This window comes from Schistocerca serialis, chromosome 3, assembly GCF_023864345.2.
Source record: "Schistocerca serialis cubense isolate TAMUIC-IGC-003099 chromosome 3, iqSchSeri2.2, whole genome shotgun sequence".
NCBI classification, from domain to species: Eukaryota; Metazoa; Arthropoda; class Insecta; order Orthoptera; family Acrididae; genus Schistocerca; species Schistocerca serialis.
This window is the reverse complement of record NC_064640.1, coordinates 614,072,706-614,079,607: the sequence shown is the minus strand read 5'-3', so window position 1 is coordinate 614,079,607 and position 6,902 is coordinate 614,072,706.

Sequence of the window (6,902 nt, the reverse complement as noted above, 5' to 3'; positions counted from 1 at the left end):
TCAGAATATCATAAAAATTGGATGATTTATTCAAGAGAAAGAGCTTCACAAATTGAGTAAGTCAGTAACACATTAGTCTACCCGTGGCCCTTATGCAAGCAGTTATTTAGCTTGTCATTGACTGATAGAGTTGATGTCCTCCTGAGGGATATCATGCCAATTTCTGTCCAATTGAAGTGTTAGATCATCAAAACACTGAGCTGGTTGGTGGGCCCTGCCCAGAATGCTCCAAACATTCTCAACTGGGGAGAGACCCGATGACCTTGCTGGCCTAGATAGGGTTTGGCAAACAAAGAGACAAGCAGCAGAAATTTTCGCCATATGGGGGCAGGTGTTATCTTCCAGAAATGTAAGTCCAGGATGGCTTACCATGATGGGCAACAAAATGGGATGTAGAATATAGTTGACATACTGCTGTGCTGTAATGGCTCCACAGATAACAATCAAAGGGATCCTCTTATGGAATGAAATGGCACCTCAGACAATCACTCCTGGCTATTGAGCCATACGGTGTCTCCAGACAGATTTTCACTGGTTATCAGGGCTCAGTTTGAAGTGGAATTTATCACTGAAGAGAATTCTACTGCAGTCAATGAGACTCCAGGCTGAAGACATATCTGGAGATGGCCAGGACAGTGGTGGGATACCAACCTGACTGTTACTAGACATATGGCCTGCTGTTTTGTTGCCCTTTATGGCTTACTTTTCAGCAAGATAATGCCCACACAACATGGCAAGAGTTTCTACTGCTTCTCTCTGTGCTTGGCAAATCCTAACTTGGTCAGAAAGGTTGGCAGGTCTCTCCCCAATTCAGAACATTTGGAGCATCATGGGCAGAGCCCTGCAACCAGTTCAGGATTTTGATGATCCAACACTGCAGTTGGACTGAATTTAGTCTGATATCTCTCAGGAGGACATCCAACAACTCTGTCAGTCAATGACAAGCCAAATAATTGCTTGTGTAATGGGCAGAGGTGAACTAATGTGTTACTGACTTGCTCAATTTGTGAATCTCTTTCTCTTGAGTAAATTTTTATAAAAATGTAATCATTTGTTTCTGTACATGTACGTCACATGTACCAATTTCCATGCTGTTTGGATAATTCCTTAATGCTGCATCATTTTTTATGTCTTGAGTGTATAATGAATGGAAAATGTATAAGAGGAATTGAAACAAATATTAGATTTATCAGGTTTACTGTTTACATTAGGAAACTTCTTACATATGAAGAATTATTTGTGCTAAAAGTATCTTCAAAGAGAGAACAACATTACTTCCAAGTAATTTAAAAATATCTGTTGTATTTGATTTTCATTATGTTCATGTAAAAGTATGTTGGGAATATCTTAGCAGATTCGGATTCATTAATTTTACGATGATTTCTGGTCCTGAGAATGAACGGCATCGCAGAGAGGTAATATGATTTACCCATAACTCTGTTGTAGACCTCTGTGATATGAAATGTCCAATAAGCAATGATATCCTGGCTGTTAAAACTTTCTACACATGGAACTTTATCGAGTTTTGGTCCATGGATGAGGGCCATGGTTATCCAGCCATTACCCTGCTGCAGGGTATCATTGTTGCTAATGGTAAAGTTAGGTACTCCACCAAAGAAAACTGTTGGACCATGCAGAACGACTTGTGCACCTACATAGTTAGAAGTATTAATAGCAATATTGTCTATTGCTTTATGGACTGTAAGGCGGGTATGCCTTGTCCTTATATAATATCTTAGCATGTTCTGTGTGAGCGATCCAATGCTGTTACTCACGCAGCTGCACGAAGACTGACGCCTTCTTCCCAGATTCATTACTTATATAGACAAAGCTGTTGCCTCCTTGAGCCCCCAGTTCTCGATGTAAACTTAGCAGTTCTCAGCTGATGCTGTGAATGAGAAATTTTCTAAGTTCTTATCCTGTACACATGGATCGGCATTATCCCGTACGTGCACACTAGTAGTTTTGTGTGTGCACGTTGCTGGCGCAGTTGCGTAATGAATAAGGTCAACGCTCACACAGAGTATCTCGCATGTGGCTAACACAATAGGCTAATTAACTATTTTTATTTGTTTAATGTCATATTTTTCTTAAGGATAAAGGAAAGGAAAGAATTTATTTACTTTTTATAATAGCGGGTGAGGTCGCCAATGAGTTTAATATCTTTACGATTGTCAACACCTTTAACCCACACTGACAAGATTCAGATTCATTAATTTTACGATGATTTCTGGTCCTGAAAATGAATGGCATTGCAGAGAGGTAATATGATTTACCCTTATCTCTGTTGTAGACCTCTGCAATATGAAATGTCCAATAAGCAATGATGTCTGGGCTGTTAAAACTGAACTATATCGACTTTTGCTCCATAGACAAGGGCCACGGTTATCCAGCCATTATCCTGCTGCAGGGTATCATTGTTGCTATATTGCTTAATGCTTTAAGCACAATTTACTTTTGGTCCGGTTTACTTAAACCATGATATGCTTTATTGAATTACTGCTGTTTTGACTTAGTTGAAGATAAACAGATTGAAATTACTGTAATGTTGGACAACTTATGTGCATTTTGAAAAGAAATTTAAACGTCTACATAAAGGAAAGTCAGACTGAGAAAATTTTACTGTTTATTTGATTATAGTCAGATGGTATTAGTGACAACAAACCATCTGGTGTCTTATATAGTTGAAAATTGTTTAAAAGAAATGAAAATGTTATACGATACGTCAGTTCAGTCATTACTGTGGTGTATTTGTGAGAGGAAGGTATAATGGAGATTGGCGTTTCTCAAACTAACGTAAAGTTAATGGCTATATGAAGTACATAAAAGATCACTTATAATGCAATATATATTTTTCTTTGTTTCAAACATATGCTGTACTACACACATCAAAAAAAGTTTTGAATCACCTCGGATCCAAGAGTTCTGGAACCTGTACAGAAAATTAGAATAGAGATCAACACGAACATCATTTCCGCCCTTTTTATTGCTCATGAAAACCACACATTGCATGTTGTACCACCATACAGAGAGACCTACAGAGGTGGTGGTTCAGATTGCTGAACACACAGGTACCTCTAATACCCAGTAGCATGTCCTCTTGCATTGATGCATGCCTCAATTCATTACTGAAGGACTGCATTGACAGCATACAACATCCTTTGGCACACATCATAAATGAATCTTTCACTGCCGACTGCTTCCCAGAATACTTAAAATGTGCAAAAGTCCTGCCTCTATTTAAGAAAGGCGATCCAGAAAATATAGAAAACTATAGGCCCATCTCATTACTCTCATCCTTTTCCAAGGTAATAGAAAATATAATGAAAAAGAGACTAATGGATTTCCTAAACAAGTACAACCTACTGTGTAAAGAACAGTTTGGTTTCAGGCCAGGAAGAAGCACAGGTACAGCAGTAGCTCACTTCACAAATTTTGTCTTAGAAGCACTTGACGAAGGTGAACATGTAACAGGCATATTCCTTGACCTTAGCAAAGCATTTGACACGGTAGACCACAAAATACTACTAAACAAAATGGAGGCACTAGGAATAAGGGGAACAGTAAATAATTGGTTTCAATCGTACTTGGAAAATAGGGTACAGTGTGTAGACATCTCACAAACGAAGTTCAGCAGATTGACAAAACACATTTCCAAACCAGAACATATTAACATAGGAGTCCCTCAGGGAAGTGTGTTAGGGCCAATACTCTTCCTAATATATATCAATGATTTTCCCCAGAGTGTCAAATACGGGGAAGCAATACTATTTGCAGATGATAGCAGCATCCTTATCAGTGATGAGTCACCAGACAAATTGAGAGACAAAGCTGAAGAAACTCTCGATCATGTATGCAAGTGGGTAGTAAGCAACAAATTAACCCTCAATATTAAAAAAACAAACAGTATTAATTTCCACATAAATAAAAAACATAATAGCATAGGCCTAAGAGTTAAAGATGAACTTATAGATTGTGTCACAAACACAAAATTCCTAGGAATGCATGTTGACTCACAGCTTAACTGGACTGACCATATTGCAGCACTAGAAAAGAAAATTGCTACTGCTTGCTATGCACTCCGGATAATTATGTCAGTATGTAATAGTTCATGTGCTAAGACGACATACTTTGCATATGTGCATTCAATAATTAGTTATGGCATAACCTTCTGGGGTACAAATGTGCAGAACATACAAGCAATTTTCAAGCTCCAAAAGAGGGCAGTACGAATAATAACAAAAAGCAGCAAGAGAGCTCACTGTACTGATTTATTCAAAACCATGGGAATCTTGACAGTACCATGTGAATACATCTTTCAGACTGTGATATATATAAAGAAACACATTGACCAGTACACACAAAACAGATCTATACACCAACACTGGACTAGATCCTGCCACCATTTGCATCTCATACGAAAAAACAAAACAAAAACCCAAAATAGTTTATTATTTAATGGGTTAAAAATGTATAATAGACTTCCAGAGGAGATCAAAGCTGAAACTGGAATACATGCCTTTAGGAAAGCTGCAAAAAATTATTTAGCAGATAAATGTTACTATACTGTCAAAGAATACTGTAAATGACATGTGTTCACCTCAATTCATGCAAGAGTACCTTTGTAAATTTATATTTATCTTTAATTAAGATTGGTATGTATTTGTTTTGTGTAATCCATGCAAGAATACATTTGTAAATTTATATTTATTTGTAACTAAGATTGGTCTGTATTTGTTTTGTGTACAAACGATTAAGTTGCACCATAGAAATATGTGCTACCAGAAGTACTATTATGTATATACTCATTCCATGTATACAGTTGACGACATCCATACAACACAAGTTGTCTACGGATGAATAAATAAATAAATAAATAAAAATGGCATACTACCCACAAGTTCATCACGGCACTGTTGGTCCAGATTGTCCCACCTCTCAACAGCAATTTGGCGTAGATCCCTCAGAGTGGTTGTTGGGTCACATCATCCACATGCAGCCCCTTTCAATCCATCCCAGGCATATTCGATAGGGTTCATGTCTGGGGAACTTACTGGCCACTCTGGTTGAGTGATGTCATTATCCTGAAGGAAGTCATTTATAAGATGTGCGTGATGGGGGCGAGAATTGTCGTCCATGAAGCCGAATGCTTCGCCAATATGGTTGCACTATCGGTCAGAATATGGTGTCCACATATCATACAGCCCTTACGGCACCTTCCATGACCACCAGTGGCATACGTCGGCCCCACATAATGCCACCGCAAAACAGCAGGGAACCTCCTCCTTGCTGCACTTGCTGGACAGTGTGTCTAAGGCATTCAGCCTGACCGGGTTGCCTCCAAACACGTTTCTGACAGTTGTCTGGTTGAAGGCATATGCTACAGTCATTGGTGAAGAGAATGTGATGCCAATCCTGAGCAGTCCATTCAGCATGTTGTTGGGCCCAGATGTACCTCCCTGCATGGTGTCATGGTTGCAAAGATGGACCTCGCCCTGGAAGTTGGGAGTGAACTTGCGCATCATGCAGCCTATTGTGCACAATTTCAGTTGTAACATAATTTCCTATGGATGCACAACAAGCATTATTCAACTTGGAGGCATTGCTGTCAGGGTTCCTCCGAGCCATAACCCATAGGTAGCAGTCATCCACTGCAGTAGCAGCGCTCAGGCGGCCTGAGCGAGGCATGCCATCAACAGTTCCCGTCTCTCTGGATCTCCTCCATGCCCAAACAACATTGCTTTCATTCACTCCAAGACACCTGGGCACTTCCCTTGCTGAGATCCCTTCTCGGCAGAAAGTAACAATGCAGGTGTGATTGAACAGTGGTATTGACCCTCTAGGCATGGTTGAACTACAGACAACATGGGCTGTGTACCTCCTTCCTGGTGGAATGACTGGAACTGATCAGATGTTGGACCCCCTCCATATAATAGGTGCTGCTCATGCATGGTTGTTTACATCTTTGAGTGGGTTTAGTGACATCTCTGAACAGTCAGAGGGACTGTGTCTGTAATACAATATCCAAAGTCAATGTCTATCTTCAGAAGTTCTGGGAACCAAGGTGAGGCAAACCTTTTTTTGATGTGTGTATTATGACTGGAATATAATGACTATATTCAGAGCATTTTTCTCCTTGGGGGTAAACCAGTGAGATTTATGACATCGTGATGATATTATGAGGATGTTTATGGAGATTCTGTGAGACCAATGAAGTTTATGTTGAGATGAAATTTTGTGAAGTATTTTTATCATCGTGTGTATGATGACGATGATGATGATGATGATGAAGTATCTGTAGTTATGATGATGATGTCAGGAAAATGATGTGTTAGGGACTTCTTATGCTCTGTTCTGTAAGTTATTGTACTCTTGTTTATGATGACATGATGTGCAAGACTCTGAGGAATAACTAAGGGAAATGACTACAAATGGATGCATAATTTTGGTCTGTTGTGTTGTAGTTGATGAGTTTTATGTAGTTTGCAAACTGGATCTCACATATGAGTAGTGCCTCAATTGCAGTAAACAAGTTTGTGATGAGATAGTCATAGTATCACATGACTTAATATGAAATACTACATATATTACTGTTGCTGACTATAAAATGTTAATATCTTATGAACATTTATAAAATTCCAGAATGAGATTTTCACTCTGCAGCGGAGTGTGCACTGATACGAAACTTCCTGGCAGATTAAAACTGTGTGCCCGACCGAGACTCGAACTCGAGACCTTTGCCTTTCGCGGGCAAGTGCTCTACCATCTGAGCTACCGAAGCACGACTCACGCCCGGTACTCACAGCTTTACTTCTGCCAGTATCTCGACTCCTACCTTCCAAACTTTACAGAAGCTCTCCTGCGAACCTTGCAGAACTAGCACTCCTGAAAGAAAGGATATA